At 35.9% G+C, this 17,925-nt stretch overlaps 1 protein-coding gene across 1 annotated transcript in view; it reads left to right on the top strand.

The window, feature by feature from the left end:
- The window catches only part of LOC150097624 (uncharacterized), a 350,600-nt gene that overhangs the window by 318,900 nt on the left and 13,775 nt on the right, over window positions 1–17,925 (top strand). The gene's annotated exons all lie outside the window — the stretch shown is intronic.

The following is a 17,925-nucleotide window of genomic DNA, read 5'->3' as shown; positions in this document are numbered from 1 at the left end:
TGCCCTCATTTGAAAAATGCCTAGAAATGTTCCTTGTATTCTAGACAAAATTCCAACTTATCTCTAATAAAATGTTATCACTATAAACTGTGCTATGAAATCACTTAATATTTATATACAGAGTCTGTCAAATTAAATGTATGCGCACTTTAACAGATGTGATCTGTGGCCTTTTTTCGAAGTTGGGTCAAATTGCAGTAGCAATGCGTAGTAGGATGTTCTCTCAAAAGATGTCATTACTCACATGAATACTAGCATCAACACATGGCCAGTAGGACAGTCAAACAAAATGGTCGAGGCACGATTGTTGTTCGAGGAACGCAAGTCCATTTTAAAGTGGTATTTAATTTGAGAATGTTATTGAAGTTCAATAACAACGAAGACGTGAGTTTGCAACATAACCTCCAACAATCCTGACAGTTGCATGTATTCGTGATAAGTTTGAGACTGATGGTACTGTGTGATGTGCAGAAGAGAAGGTCCAGCAGGCCTCGCACAGCAGTAAGTCCTGCTTCTTCGGCTATGGTGTTGAAACAGTTCATATGCTCGCCACTGAAGTCTACCACATAATGTGCACGTGAGACAAGAGTAAGCAGTGCAAGCATACGGCACATTCTTAAAGCAGCTAAATGGAAAGTTTACATCCAAAAATTATTACATTCAATGAATGAAGACGATCCTGATCGAAGAATGCAGTATTGTGAGTGGTTTCAACATATGGTGGATGAGGAGTTTTTGAGGAAGATTGTTTGGTCTGATCAAGCACAATTTAAGCTTAATGGAGCAGTGAATCGGCATAATTGTGTTTACTGGGCTCCAGAAAATCTGGGCATTCATGTGGACAAGGCAATCAATTTACTGGGGCTCAATGTTTGGTGTGCATTGTCATCTAGGGGTTTAATAGGACTATTCTTCTTTGAAGGTACTGTTACTGGTCAAGTGTAAAATCTCTTATGGTGAAAAATAGAAATATTTTTCACCTATATCAATTTTACATAGGCCATTAAAATACATATAATTAGAAATGTATGTCATCTGTTTAATGTATAATAATTTTGTAATATAATGTTAGAATAACTGAATGCAGAACCACAAGCAATTGTAACTAAAAAGCTCAGACAGGATTAGGCTAAAAAAAACGCAAAGTCAACAACAGTCTCAAAGGTCACCGGACTATGAGGTTTGTCGCCAAAACCTACTGTAAGCATGGGTGATAAGGGTGCTACTAGTAAATCCTTGAATTTTTTGGATATGATATAAATGGCAGAGATTGAGGCTCGAGGGCATGCGCTCTCTTATTTTTTGTTCCTGTGGAAAGCTTTTCGAGGACGGGAAAAAGCGCTATCCCGCGAACAGTAGTTTCTGGAGATCAGGGGGAGTTTACTGGCTGCATTACAAGATATCCTTCCATGAAATTCTTCGAAGAATGTACCAATCCACGTGTGTGCTGAGAAGAAATGTGCTGAAGAAAAAATGCATTAAAGTTACAAGGAAGGAATCTGCAAGCCCATCAGATAGTACCCGATCACAGACGTTGCGCAAGAAAAAGAAAGGAGCCAGCAGAATTCACCCTTAACCCTTTTGGATTCAGGACTGTACATTATATAGAGACCTTGTAAGTAGATTGCTTTATGTTAATAGCCTACATTGTGTGTGCTGATGATAGATGTTGATTCTGTTTAGGTATAATGTGTTTGAAGAGGTCAGAAAGCCGAACGTCAGTTTGAATGTGTATAATAGAATACTGTAGACTTGAATAATGCTTGTGTTACATAATGTTTAGAATCTGTATAGTGTAATTTTACCTTATGTTAGTAGCAATGAGAGAAAGGTTATGTGTACTAAAATCCATGTTTAATAAGTTGAGTGAAAATAATTTCTTTGTCTAATACTTTAAGTGATTTGTTCTAATGAATATGAATGTGTGGAGAATCTGACACGTGATATGTCCTATTTACTTGTACATTTTGTATAAGCTCAAGCAACCACAAAAATAACAAAGCAAGGGGGGAAACACTGTGAGAAAAAAAATTACGTAATAAAAAACTAAATATTACAATTGGCACAGTTCGACATAACTATAAATTCCAAAACAGTAAATTTTACAGTTCGATATAGATAACAACTGCGAAATATTTACGAATGGCGCAGCTGACAGGATTTAAATCCACTTTAATAACACCAAGAATATTGTGGATTTTGAGATAGTTTTGGTAACAGGTCAGGCAGTTATAAGTCTTAAATTTTGAGAAACTTTTTTGTGTTAAATAATCATGAATTGTGAAGTTACGAATAGTGACCAATCAAATTATGCCACGATGGGCGACAAGGAATTTTCTCATACTGTAAATCCTCAACTTGTCATCCCGCAGTTTTCTGGTGATGACAGTGACCATGTACACCCTCTGTCCAAAAAAGAAACCCAACTTTTTGAAAATAGAAGAAACTAGTGGTGCCACCTGTTGTATCTTTTTTTGTTGTCGAAAGCAGCAACCTTCATTAGTGTTGTTTCAACTGTTTATGACATCTGTTTCATTAGAAGCCGAGTTATAGTGCCAAGAGTGACAGTGTGTTTTGAAGAACGGTCAGAAAATGAGTTTCAAACAGAGAGCTGCAATTGACGTTTGTGTTAAACTTGGTATTTTACCAAAATGCTTCAAAAAGCATACGGTGATGAATGCTTATCTCATATTCAAGTTTATGAGTGGTTTAAGCGATTTCAAAGTGGTCGTAAGATGCTTGAGGATGTCGAAAAGCGGCTGTCCATAAACTGGACTGAGCGAAGTTAGCATTCAAATAGTGTGTGATTTCATCAAAGAAACCCCCTAAATTGTCTGTGAGATTGATTGAAGATGAATTGGGGATTCCAAAATCAACTGCACAACATTTTGACTGAGAGTTTGGGCCTTTGTAAATTGAATTCGTTGTTTTTTCCCTACAAGTTGACCGACGACCAAAAAATGCATTGAATTGAACTGCAAGGACCTCATTAAAACCATTTTTAAGGACTCAAACTTTCTTGAAACGATCATTACTGGTGACAAAACATGGTGTTTTGAGTATGAGCCCTAAACAAAGGGCTCATACTCAAAAGTGCTGAGTGGGGACCACCAGAAGAGAGGCATCCGAAAAAAAGTCGCTTGGAGAAGTCAAAAGTAAAGACAATGCTGATTTGTTTCTACAATTCTAACGGTATTATCCACAAAGAATTCGTTCCTCCTGGCCAAACGGTCAATGGTGAGTTTTATCTCAAAGTTTTGAAGTGATTGATAGCGAGAATTCGTCGCATACAGCATGAATATCGTGACGACCCACCGTTCGTCAAAACACACTGTCACTCTTGGCACTATGACTCGGCTTCTAATGAAACAAATGTCATAAACAGTTGACACAACACTAATGAAGGTTGCCACTTTTGACAACAAAGAGATACAACAGGTGGCACCACCAGTTTCTTCTATTTTTGAAAAGTTCAGTTCTTTTTGGACAGAAGGTGTATTATCATTTTTGAGTTTTGTTGAGGAGCTGAGAAAGGTTGGAAATTGGTCTTAATTCTACTTAGGAGCAAACTGGTAGGAAAGGCCAAGAACTTCCTGTATTCGTCCCTGATACTTAAGGACACTTTAGAGTACACAAAGTTTAAGGACACCTTGATTTCCCAGTTCTCCAAAGTGAGAAGCTTAAGCCCAAACTTTTGGAAATTGCAGAGGTGTGCTCAAGAAAAAGAGAGTGTAATGGACTTTTACAATAAACTATTGACCATTGCAAATAGTCTAAGCGTCTCCAAAAATTATAAACCTCATCTTGACTGGGTAGTATTCCACCAGTTCAGATTAGGAATCAAAGATGAGCTAATGGAGATTGCATACAAAAAGAGGATCACAAATCTAGAGGAATGTTACATCACTGTGAAGGAGAGAGGGGAGAAGCTTGGAGACATTCGTGCTGCTTCTAACAACAGCCAAATGTTCATGTAATAAAAAACACAAATGATTCCTCTTGTGAAGTTAAGTGTGAGAAGGACTCAAGTACAATTAAGGGAAGGTCCATTAAAGATCATAAGGAAAGGGAGGAGGAACGAGGAAATGCATATAACTGAAAATGAGATAACCATCCTGAAAGAAATAAAACCTAATGACTTGGAGGAATTACTCTCGATAATTAGGCAGGAGGTAGAAAAGCTGCAACAGCCTATGATGGAGCAGCTTGATGCAGTTATTAAGCAGCTGGGGGAAATAACAGCAAAGTCCCCTGAAATAACTCCATGTCAAAAAGAAGGGAATAATGAGGTAAAGATAAGAAAAGAGCCTCCCAAATGGTTTGTTTGTGGCAAATATGGGCACATGGCTCGGAACTGTTTTCAGAATAAAAGATCCTCCAACAGAAATACTACATATGAGTCAAATCTTGTGCATACTCATCACGGTTGTGCAAACAGACCATGGAAGATAGACAACAAGATCAGAGAATATTCCACTAAATCCAAAATGACCATTAAGGTAAAAATTCAGGGAATGCCTTGTGACATCCTGTTGGATACCGGTTCCCAGGCTTCTGTCATAACAGGAAGTTTTTTTCAAAGAATAAAATCCCTTGTGTGGAAGGGTATATCTGAGTTGAAGAGACCAATTAAGCTAACGGGAATTTCAACACCAGAGATATGTTCAAAGAGAGTAAGAGTTATATTGTATTTGCCAGAGTTCAATTTGTGTGTCTCGCAAGAGTTATTGATCTTCCCTAGGACATCTTGCCCGAGCGTGCAGATAATTTTAGGAACTGATTTTCTAGAGAAACACAAGTTCTCTTACGATTTTGCTGCAAATGAGATTTCCCTAATGGGTATCAACTGTTCAGGCAAGGGGATCGATGTCTTAAAAGATCGAGTAGACTATAAGGTCAGACTTACTGATCAGGTTGAGAGGGATAAAGAAGAATGTCACAATGACCACACTGACTCTTCATTAAGTCCATCTGAAGGGAACAGTCACTCGGAAGCTTTGAATGATGCCTATTATATCTCAAACTTCAAGTTAGTAAATGATTGGGAAGAAACGGGAGAGCAATTAGGGAAAATTAAACATAGCACAATCGAAATGAACATGATTGAGAGATCTAGAAGGATAAACAAATCTTCTAACCAACCGATGTAGAACAGACAAAGTGTTGTGATGGCCCATATTAGAGATCCTAAGTACAATTGGAGCAGGATGAGACGTAATGCATACTGCTCGAGAACTAAAAATGAGAGGTGGGATTTTTCTCATAAAATCTCGACTGTGGGTATGAAAAATTTTTGGTATGGAAAATAAAGTGACACCAAGGCTGGGAGATCTGACAATAAAAATACAGAGAGAAATGATACATCAGAAAAATGTAGTCATGTCTTCCCCAGCAAACGTGCAGACACTGGGTTAAGAAAAAAATTTTTTTGGAGAGAGGGTAAACCTTGTATAATCTCTTGTGGTGAAAAATAGAAATATTTTTCACCTATATCGAATTTACTTAGGCCTACCCTCTCTCAATTTTTTTTTTTAAACAAAACCATACATATTTATTATAACTAAGGCAATTTATATACAAAAATAAATAGGACATATCACATGTCATATTCTCCACACATTCATTAGAACAAAACACTTAAAGTATTAGACAACGAAATTATTTTCACTCAACTTATTAAACATGGATTTTAGCACATAACCTTTCTCTCATTACTACTAACATAAGACAAAATTACACTATATACATTCTAAACATTATGTAACACAAGCATTATTCAAGTCTACAGTATTCTATTATATACATTCAAAGTGACGTTAAACAGAATCAACATCTATCATCAGCACACATAATCTAGTTAATAACTATAAAAATAAGAGAGTGCGTGCCCTCTAGCCTCAATCTCTGCCATTTATATCATATCCAAAAAATTCCTGGCAAAAGGTCATGGGTGACCTTTGAGACTGTTGTTGACCTTGGTTTTTTTTTTTTTTTTTTTTAGCCTAATCCTATATGAGCTTTTCAGTTACGATTGCTTGTGGTTCTACACACAGTTATTCTAACATTATATTACAAAATTATTATACATTAAACGAATTAGGTAGTTTATATAAATTTGAGTTTGTGAATTGAATTGTTACACTTCTTGCTCTCTGTCAACATTGAGAAGTATGTGCACCACTTTCAGTTTATTTATTAATATTTCCTATAGTACTGTGAAGCAGTTATGTGATGAATACATGAGTTACTTATTGTCCAGCTAGCCTTTGATATGTGTTACATACTTATTTATTATCTATATCATCCTCTTTCCCCTGCACTCACACATAGTTAGATATGATATCTATGATGTTTGTGGCAAAATATAAATAACAGCATGGATCTTATTATTCAGTTACTAAATTGAAACTTGTGGTTGTCATGCAAAATTACTTCACATCTCAGCAAACAAAGTTTATTATGGGAAAGGAGGAAGAAAAACACTTTGGAATGAGCATAAGATTCCTATTCTGAATTCTAGTCATTAACCCCCAACCAGCCACGACGTCTATAGACGTCGAGCTAAATCTGGATACGAAGCTCTAAAACATTAAATTAATGTTTTAGAGCTTTGAATAACATGGATAAGAAGTGTCACTATTTCATTCACATTGGCTGGTAGGGAGGTTAATTGTGATATTAATTTTGTCATAAATTAATATCATTGCCGGCCTGGTTGGCTGAGTGATTAGCATATCTGCTCTCCAGTCAAAAGGCTGCTGGTTCAAATACCTGCATGGGCATGAATGTTTGTGATTGTCTGTGGAAATGCCCGTGGTAGTGATGAACAGTAGATGGCATTGGTGTAGTTGGATTGAATGGTGGAAACAGAGAGATGTAGAGTAGGTGTCCTCCTTCGATGAATCTTTGGACTCCCTGGAGATGTCGTGTAATAATAATAAATTAAGGAGAGTCAGTAAAAGACTATTCTGAAAACATTTTCAGCTTGCAATTTTAACAAAAGTACATGGATAAGAAAATGTATTTGCCCTATATATAGGATTGCTTGTACAAGTACATTTAGCCCATGGCTGGTGAAAAATTATGGTGATCTGTATTATATATACCTTTCAGAGTTATTATTATTGTTATTATTATTATTCCTGACCTCCAAGGAGTCCGAAGACTCATCGCGGGAGGACACCTACAACTGTCTCAACCACTACACTGAACCTCTACTACGAAACAATGCTATCTACCACCTACCTCCACCACAACTGGTATTCTATGTCTGTAAATTGCGTGTGTTCTGAAGGGCCGATTTGCATGTATGCGGGATGAAAAACCCGAGTTTCCGGGAGAAAAAACCCTGCTACCTCCGTCTGAGATCAGCTAACTCACCTTCGATTGAAAATTGTCCAGAGACTATTTATTTTTCTTTAATATGTTTAAAATGTATACCTTCATATAAATTGAAACTATAAATATTGTAATACAGTAATATGCATTACACAGAAAGATATTCATAACTTGCAATGAATTTTCTGTAAATATAAAAATCACTTAAAGACAAGGCATCTAATATAAATATAATGAGTATCTCATCACATCTTAGAGAACACACAAGAAACAGACAGTTACATGAAGTGAGAATGGAATGAAATCGCATGTTACAGAATGCATTCTTTCTCCTGCTCTCCAGACAGTATCATATTGTTAGGAACATGTTGGTTCCTAATAGTATGCTGGATTTTACTTTTAATATTTCATGTTCCTAATAGTATCCTTTTTTTTTTTTTTTTTTTTTTTTTACAGTACTAAAAATAAAATAAATTAATATTTGCATAAAAATTGTATATTAAGAGTACATGTAAAATTAATAATTATTTACATTCAGTTAATATAAAAAATTTACAAAATAAGTGAATAAATAAATAAACCTATAAATGTACTCTCTACAGTTTTATGGAAATGTTTTATTTTATTATGTGATTTTTCTTTTAAACTTTGTCTTGCGTACACATTTTAATATACACTGTTATTATTATTATTTATATGGGTACTCCATGTGGTCAAGACTCATTGTGGGAGACTCACACTATCCATTAACACAATCAGATGAATATTAGTAATGACCAGTCCCTGTCCTTAGCAGTAAACATACAGATACTTACCATTGTTATTATTAGTTTGGATCTTTTTTCTCCAAATTTTCTGAAAACATTTCTATATGTCAAGTATGCATGTCTCTGTATGTGTCCTTTTTCATGTCAGCTGCCTTCTCTAATGATATGAAATATTCTTTCATTTCTTCTTTGGTCAAACCTTCTGTGGGATAATAGGCACAAATAGATCTCATTACCCAATTTTCAATTTTGATCTTTGCCCATATCACTTCTTGAAATTGCCTGCCATTCAAGAAGGTTTCTTCACATTTAGTGTGAAATACTATACCAGTCTATTTTCTTTCCCTTGATTATTCTTGCCTGAATATAACATCTTGCAGTTATTTAGAAATATTTCACCTGTTTTTGTCTATTTTACTTTCAGTAACATCATTTATGTTGTAATATTTCTCTGATTCCTTTGATATATCTACTTTTTTATTGTTGATACTTGTTTTGTTGTTGATGACTGTCTTGTGTTCTGCTGATGTTGATTTTGTGTTTGTTCTGGTACCTGACTTGCACTGTTTTCCCCTGTTTCTTTGATGAAAACAAAGGGTAATCATTTAACTGAACATTGCTGATATGATATTTCATCATATTGTACCATCAACTTTTGGTTTAACCATCCAACTGGCCACACGGATCAAATATATCAAAAATATATGCCTTGTACGTATCATTTTTTTTCTGTAATATCCAAAGATTATGTTGACTTTAATGAACCCTTCTCATCCATGTAATTTTGTATGTATATACATGCCCAGATCAGTATGGTGGTTAAACGAATACAGAATACTATTTGGTGATTTAAATTCCAAATTGCCATTCCATCCTCTATCATATATTTTCTGGGAGGTAAAATGAATAGAGTGATTGAGGCATTGGATATGAGGAGTAAGCAAGCAAAAGAGTTGGTAGTAGGGACAAATGACTTGACTGGGAACAAGGAGAATGTAAGTTTGGATGTCAGGAGGTTGTTGAGAAGGATAAAAGATAATAATGTGATAGTAAAGATAGTCAGTGTGTTGCGCAGTTATGACTGTAATGAGATGAGGTAGAGAGCAAGAATTATGAATGATATACTAGTAGAAATGTGTTTAGAGAAAGGAGTGCAGTTCGTTAATGACTGTTAATGTGTGGAATAACTTTGAAGGAAGAATTGAATTGCATAAAAATTACGGACTGCATTTGAATGGTTTTGGTTCAGTCATTTGGAGAGACTGCTGCTTAAAGGGAGAGTAATGAATGCAGAAAATGAATCTGAGCAAGTAAGAAGTGATGTGAAAGGGCAGGAGAGTAAGGAAGGACAGATTGAAGTGGTATTGAGTAGCATGACTATAGAGAATGAGAGAACAAGTGTGCAAGACAAAGAGGGAAATGAAGAGACTATGGGTGGACATGGGAACATGTGAGAAAGGTTGATGCTCCATGAGGATGTGAATGCGTGTGTAGACAAAAATTGTATATTAAGGGAAGAGGATTACCTGGGATGTAGGGAAAATAGTTGGATTTGAAGAAGGTATTGGAATGAGTAAGGAGAAAAGAAATGGCCCGAGAAAGGTATGGAGAAGTCACATCTAATAAGTGGTATCAGTGAAACTTCTTATAGATCCAGGAATGAGCTGTTATGTTTGTATATGAATGCTAGAAGTATCACAAACAAGGTAAATGAAATGGTTGCATTGATTGAGTTCATTCACCCAAAAATTGTTGGAATAAGTGAGTCATCCTCATCCAACTATGTCTCACTTATTCCAACAATCTTGACAGGAATAGAAGAAGGGGATGTATTTCAAGAAGATAGAAAGGGTAAAAAGGGAGGTGGAGTGCTACTGATGATATAAAAAGAGTTATGTCCATATAAGGTAGAGATGCAAGGGGGAAATGATGGTAGTGGTTTTGAGGCAGGAGGGTGTGAGATTGAGGTGAATAGAATGAAATATTTTGTCGGATATTGCTATAGACCTGGTAATGCGGAGAATAGTGACCAGGAAATGTATAAACAATTTAGCCAAGCAAATAGGAAAATTATGATCATTATTGGTGATTTTAATTATGACAATATAGATTGGGATGATGAGATAGCAAGCAGTATGTAACAGAGGGCACACAAGGATTGAGGGTCTTGGATTTAAAACCCCGAAGATACATGGTAGGTGGGACCACCAAAAAGCGCGTAACTCGGGGTATAATTTTGCATGTAATTTATATATACAAACATACAATTGGGACCAAAGGTTTACAAAAACACCTATTTTTTTAAGAAATATAATCATAATTGTAATTTTTCGTACATAAAAAAAAAAGAAAGTTATTTCGATGTCGATGGTTTCATAAAATCTAATAGATTCGTCTGATGGCATAATGTCTTTTTCTTGCAACGCAAAATTTTTTCATAGCAAGCTAATGATTTTTTTATTCCTTGCCTTGTGGCTACAATTCGTTCCTCGTTAGAATCTATGTCCTCCAAAATCTGTAAACCTTTCTTTTATGATTGTTCTTACTGTGGATTCCTGCAGATCGACTTCTTTGCTAGCTCACAAATTTTTATTTCGCCTTCAAAATCCTTAATAATGTTGAGTTTTGTTTCCAAAGTCAATGTTTTTCTATTCTTGCTAGCAGTAGAAGAATCGGACTTGCTTCTTTTGGATGACATTATTATTTTTTATGTGATAAAATTTTTATCAAGAACATGACATTAAACAATCGCATTAAACAAAACAATTTTTGTAGACTATAAAAATCGTGTATGAATGGAGACTGCGCGAAACACGTCAGTGCTCGTTCACAGCATGTGCGACACTTGCGAATGCAGCCGGCACCTGAAAGATACGACTAGTGGTGAAGCGAGACGGGAATACATACATATAAGAAACCGCGTAACTCCGGATTCGCGTAAGTCGGGGTATGACTGTATTTGAAAGTATTTACTTGTTCTAATATTTTATTATCTATCACTATTTTACTTCTTATTGGGTTTTCCCTTTTGAATACCATTATTTTTTTTTTAGATATTGTCATATTATATTGTTTAGAGATATCATTTAATGATTTTAGTGATCTTTGTAAATCATCTTCTGATGTAGCTAATACTATTTGATCATCTGCAAATAGTAGAGTATTTATCTTCATTTGTGGGGTTGTTTGTATACCAAATGGGTTATACTGTTTCCAGATTGTTATAAGTTTATATATATATATTGTAATTCAGAGGTGAGAGGGTACATGCTTTTTGTACTCCTCTTGATATATTTTTTGATTCTGAAATGTTGTAATTTAACTGCTATTTTATTTCCCGTATATATTTCTTGAATGGATTGTAAAAGTTGGTTTGGTATATTTAAATCAGTTAAACAAATTTTGTCAAAGGCTTTTTCATAATCAATAAAGGCTATGTGTGTTTCTTTTTGAAATTCTCTTCTCTTTTCTATTAATAATTTTAGAGTAAAAATTGGATCTATACAGGTTTGGCCTTTTCAGAAACCGTTTTATTCTTCTAGTAGTTTTCTGCAATACTGTTTAGCTTTTCTTCTAATATTCGTACATATATTTTATATCCTTTATTTAGCAGACTAATTCTGCTATAGTTATTGGGAGTTAGGAGTTTTTTCAGACATCCAAACCATATTAAAAAATTTTAGAAGTCTTTCATCAAATTTTTCACCTGCATTTTTGTATAATCCTATATTTATATTGTCTTCTCCTGGTGTTTAGCTATTTTTCATCTTCTTTATTGTATTTTTCAGTTCTAACATTGTGATATTTTCTGTTAGGTCATTCTTTGTTTTATAAAATTTTATTTCATTGTTCTCATCTGAATATCAGAATGGGGAACTGGACAATGAGACTTATTTGTGCCTATGGTCCCACAGAAGATTCTACTAAAGTAGAAGTGGAGGACTTTTTTTGAGGCTTTAGAGAAAGCAACTGACACAATGTAAAAGGAAAAGTTGGTCCTTGTTGGGGATCTAAATAGCATAGTAGGAAATGATTGGCAGACATACAAAAATTTTTTGGGAAAATTTGGAGAAAAGAGCAAAGCTAATAATAATGACAAATACCTGTTGAATTTCTGCTCAGGACATGGACTGGTTATTACTAACACCATGTTCCAGCATAAAAATGTGCACAAATTCACATGGAGAGAAGAGGCAAGGAATAAGAAAAGTCTCATTGACTATGTTATTGTTGATGGTGATGTTTTCTCCCTGGTGCAGGACACCAGAGTGTACAGAGGATTTGAAATTGGAAGTGATCACTATTTAGTCTTGAGCAGGATAAAATTGAATTTCATATTGAAAAGAATAACATGTATGAAAGTTTTAAAGCAAATAAAAGTTGAGTAGCTCTCAGATGTGAACTGTAGACTAAAATAAACAAAGATTATTCAAGAAAAAATGAAGGAGTTTGAGAACAGGAACCAAACCTTGGAGATTCAGTGGCAAGCCTTGAAGAAAACCTTGATTGATTCAGCCAGAGAGACATGTGGTGAGGTTGTCTATAAGGTTAGCAAAATCAGAACTCCATGGTGGGCACAGGAAGTTGAAGAGGCAGTGAAAGAAAAGAAGAAAGCATATCATAAGTTCCTGGGAAATAAGTTAGCTTGTGCTCTCAGAGACAAATGTAAGAAAGCTAAACACTGTGTTAAACTAGCTAAACAAAAGTCATTGGAAGACGTTGGTAAGGACATAGAAAATAAATATCAAGAAGGCGGCAAAATATTCTGGAGGTTGTTGAAGAAGCTTAGAAATGGAGGAAACAGAGCTGTAAAAGGAATTGGAGATGATAAAGCTGACATGAAAACAAGAGAAAAAGATATCCTTGAAGTATGGAGTAATTACTTCGAAAAATTGCTAAATGAAACAAGCAGTGATAGCACAGTGGTAAAAAACACTCAACAGGCATACAGTCAGGAATACATATCCATACTTGAAATTGAAAAAGCCATCAAAGTCTTGAAATGTGGAAAGGCAGTATGCTGAAGTATGGTGGTATAAAAGTCTTATAGTGGCTTACAGTTGAGTGTATTAATAAGTATAATATGCCCGAGCGAATAAGGAGGACAACAAATCATAGTTAAGAAGGCCTGGAAAGAGGGACAAATTCCTGATGATTGGAGTAGCTCTCATATTTCCCACATATAAAAAGGGAAATAAAACTGAATGTGAGAATTACAGAGGTATTTCCCTACTGAGTGTTCCTGGTAAGATTTATGCGAGTATACTTGAGAAACGGTTGAGAAGAATTGTGGAAGAAAAGCTTGGTGAAGAACAAGCTTGATTCAGGCCAAATAGAGGCTGTCAGGATCAGATCTTCACTTTACGACAAATAGTCGAGAAAGCATGGGAATATAACAAAGATCTGTATTTAAGTTTTGTAGATCTGGAAAAGGCATATGACAAGGTGCCAAGAGAGAAGCTATTCAATACGCTGCAGTTATATGGTGTCAATGGGGCATTATATCGATCAATACTTGGTCTTTATTTGAGTTGTAAGTCAGCAGTTGGAATTGGAGGAAGTACAGGAAGAAGGTTTAATGTCAAATCTGGTGTCAGACAAGGATGTGCTTTATTCCCTCTGTTATTCATTATCTATATTATTATTACAGGCAGCTCCAAGGAATCCTTAGACTCATCGAGGGAGGTCCAACATCAAGGCAAGAACAACTATTCAACATTCACACAGTATCTATCATACTTCACCTTGAACTCATTTACAGTCATGGCACCAACAACAGACTCTGGCAGCTTATTCCATTCATTTACCACTCTCCAAGTGACAAACCTAGCTCTAACACCCTTGCTAACCACACTCTTACCAAGCTTCCATGGATGGCCTCTAGTCCTCCAACTACCAGTCCTATTCTCAAAAATATCTTCTGAATTAATCTTATAGAAACCCTTATATCCCCCATATGCTGCAGTTTAATGATTAGAATTCCATGTGGTATCCTGTCAAAGGCCTTATCCAGTTCAGCCATCACTGTGTTATAAAACGTGAGCAAGTTAGTAAGGCATGATCTATCCTTCACAAAACCATGCTGTCCCCCATACAGTATCCCATTTTCATCTATCCATTCCTGTATTTTCCTCTTGATTACTTTCTTCAAGACCATGACAACGACTCCTGATATGTTGATAGGTCAGTAATTTTCAACAGCAGTCTTGGAACCTCCTTTATGCAGTAGAACTATTTTCCCCTCTTTCTACCCACTTGGGATTAACCCAGACCCGAGACTCAAATTAAACAAAATGGTCAAAGGCACTGACAATTCTTTAGCCGCTTCTCGTACGACAATAACTGGTATACCATCCAATCTCACAGATGAATTGACATTGAGGTTTTGGAATAGACTATTCACCTCCGCTTTGTTCACACAATTCCCGTATAAGCTGTTGGTTCTTCCATTTCTGCAATAATATCACCTGGATGATATACTCTTGCGAAGTGCTCACTCAGTAATTCTACTATATCAACTGATTTGGTTACCTCCCTACCATCGGCATTCTTTAAAATCAATCCGCCGTATACATTTTTTCTTTTACTTGCAACATATCAAAAAAACTGTTTGGGATTTTCTTTACCTTGCATGGCCAGTGTTCTTTCATAATCTGCTTTTACTTTTCTTACCACACTTGTTACCCTTCTGCCTGGGCTTTATACCATTCATGTGCCTGCAGGTTGCCTTTCTCCTTAAATTCCCTCCACAGTTTTCTTTTTTTTTTTTGCAGCACAAGCTTAATGGTGTTATTCATCCATTTAATCCTTACTTGATTTATTATTCGGACTCTAGGTATACAGTCAGCCATTGCTTCATGCAAACACTTCTTAACCGCCTCCCATGCACTATCAACTTCTAGCCCTTGCAGTGGTACATGCCATGGCACTGAACCAATCAATCTCCTAAGCTTGTCATACTTACCAGCCCAATAATTCCACATGTACCCTGTCTTAATTGTAAATTCCACACCTTTAGCCACCTCCGAAGACAAGACCCTGTGATCACTCACACCAATTGTTGGCGATGTGGTCATATTCGTTACAGTCAAATCCTCAGATGCAGTTACTAGGTTAAGCACTCTCTGACCCCTAGTATTTTCCATTACATGCTGTCGCAGATAGTTATCCCTTAATAACCACATAAAATCCATTTCCTTCCTCCCATGTGTCCTCTCCTTCCTCCAATCAATGCCACCATAGTTGATATCTCCCATAATAATTACCCTCCTTCCACTAATTTCTTCTATTTGCTTATGCATGCTATCTCCACCATCTTTTCCATCACCTGGTCTATAGCAGCACCCAGTTGTATATTTTGTTCTGCTAGCCTCAATCTCACACCAAATAGCCTCAAATGTGCTCTTTTTTCTATCCTGCAATTCAACTTCTATTCTCCCTGGCTGCAGCTCATCAGTTATAATCAATAATACTCCTCCCCCCATTTTATTCTCCCTGTCATTCCTGAACACGCTATACCACTCACATTCAATCCCACTAGCTATATCATCTTCAGTCAGCCATGTTTCACTAATGCCAATAACCTGTGGTCTTGAAGTGCCAACCAAGGCCAAAAATTCTTCCTTCTTGTTCCTTATATTCCTAACATTAGTATTCATGAATTGCAGACCCCTGTTAGCCCCATCCCTACCTTGATGCCTTATACTAACTATTCCATTCTGATTTGTTGTCCTCCTTATTCGCTCGGGCATATTATACTCATTAATACACTCAACTGTCTCCCTAAGGTCTGCATATCTACTCCCCCCCCCTTTAATAAATCTAGTTTCCCTGCTTCTGCACATCTACTTCATTCAACAACACTTTTTCAAGTCTCCTTACACCGAATTCATTCAAATGCAAACCATCCATCTTATATAGATCCTTTCCTCCATCGAACTCACTCCACACATCCACAAATTCTGCACCACTCATCCTGCATAACCCTTGCATAAAGTCATTTGCAATTATGGCCCTCCTTCTAAACTCTTCACTGTCATACTGCGGCAAAAGACTAATCATCCTAACTCTCTCACTCTTCTCTTTTGCTACCTCAAACAATTCCTTCGGGTCCTCTAACGTTTCCATTTTATCTCCTTTTAAATCATTCGTACCTGCCGCCCCTATCATTTCTTTCACCCTTTGCTTTTGTTCCCTAATAGACTCACTTGTCCTTAATGGTCACACCAGGTTGGTACGATTTTGTCAAATTCTCTACTATTACACCCTGTACTAATGAATCTCCATACAGCACTCGCTCCATTTTGTTTACGTTCAATCATACTTTTATTTTTCCTATCATACTTTTTTTTATTGGCTGGTACACTCGGTAGACATTTGTGCATATGCTCCAGCTGCCACTTTGCCCTATGGATCACATATGGATGACAATATTGATCACATTATGAAGAAAAGTGGTATTAAACATGATATCAAAATTGGAGATGTTAATGTCAGCTCTTTGCTCTATGCGGCCGATGTTATAATTCTAAATAAATCTGCTACAAGTCTGCAAGATTCCCTGACTAAATTGAATAACTGTTGTAATAGATATGGTATGAAGGTCAGCAATAAAAAGACAAAGACAATGTGAATAGGCAGAATCGTTGAAAATGTCAACTGTGTTGTGAACGGAGAACCTGTGGAACTAGTAAAACTTTTCAGCTACTTAGGCATGATTTTTAGTGAAGATGGTAAATTAAATATTGAAATTCTTGAATAGGCTTATGTGTTCATCACACATGTTGAGTTGGATTTAAACAGTATTGATGCAAACAGAGATTGATAAGAAAATGACTATTTATTAAATATGGAAATAGACAATAGAATCAACAAAGCGGATATGGTAGGAAGTCAACTGAATAAATTCATATGGAATAAGAGAGAAATTAGTCAAAACACTAAATTAGCTGTATTCAAGACAGCGTTCAAACTAGTTTTAACTTATGGATCTGAGAGCTGGGTCAGAAGTTAAACACTTGACCAAAGACTAGAGACTGCAGATATGAGAGTCCTGAGAAAGATTAGAGCTCTGAACAGATGGCATCAATGGCAATATCATATTAAAAATGAGGATATTAGGAAAGAACTTGACATTGTCAGCATCCAGGAATGTGTTAGCTGAGCTAATCTCAGGTAGCATGGTCACTTAAACAGTATGGGCGAGGAAAGATTAGCAAAACAAGTGTTCTCTGCCTGGTTGCCTGGACCACTTGTTTTGCTATAGGTGGATTGATACAGTAAAAAGTGCCTTAGAAGATAGAAATATGAGTTCTGATAATGTTGGAGTCTTGACAAGTAACAGACTGATTTGGAGGAAAATTGTAAATAGGAAGTTAGTAATGATGTGAAATTTTCATGTAGTACTATTATATCTTGTACACCCCCTTGAGGGTACATGGCAGGAATTTGATGATGATGTTCTCATCTGTCCAGAGATTTTGGAAATAGGTCACCCATTTTTTCGAAATCTATTGTTTGTATTTTCATCTTTTCTTTTATTTCTTTATTCGTGTATTTTATTACTTTATAGGTTTGGGTTTGTGGCTTAAATATATGCTTTTCTAGTTCTGTTACAAAATTGTTCCAGCTTTCTCTATGTTTTTTCCTTACTTCTTGTTTTGCAATTGCACTGGTTCTTTTATACTCTATTTCTACTTCTGTTGTTTTAGAATTTAGCCATTTCTGGTAAGTGCCATTTTTTTGTTTTTATTATATTTTATATTTTTTCCAGTCTAATAGTCCTCTTTTTCTAACACATTTGCCCTTCATTCCTAAGCTT

The sequence above is a fragment of the Typopeltis vanoorti genome, chromosome 17 (assembly GCF_054136105.1).
Source record: "Typopeltis vanoorti isolate ZY-2024b chromosome 17, IOZ_Tvanoo_1.0, whole genome shotgun sequence".
NCBI classification, from domain to species: Eukaryota; Metazoa; Arthropoda; class Arachnida; order Uropygi; family Thelyphonidae; genus Typopeltis; species Typopeltis vanoorti.
Note: the sequence above shows the minus strand (reverse complement) of the source record. Positions and strands in the feature narration are given on the sequence as shown.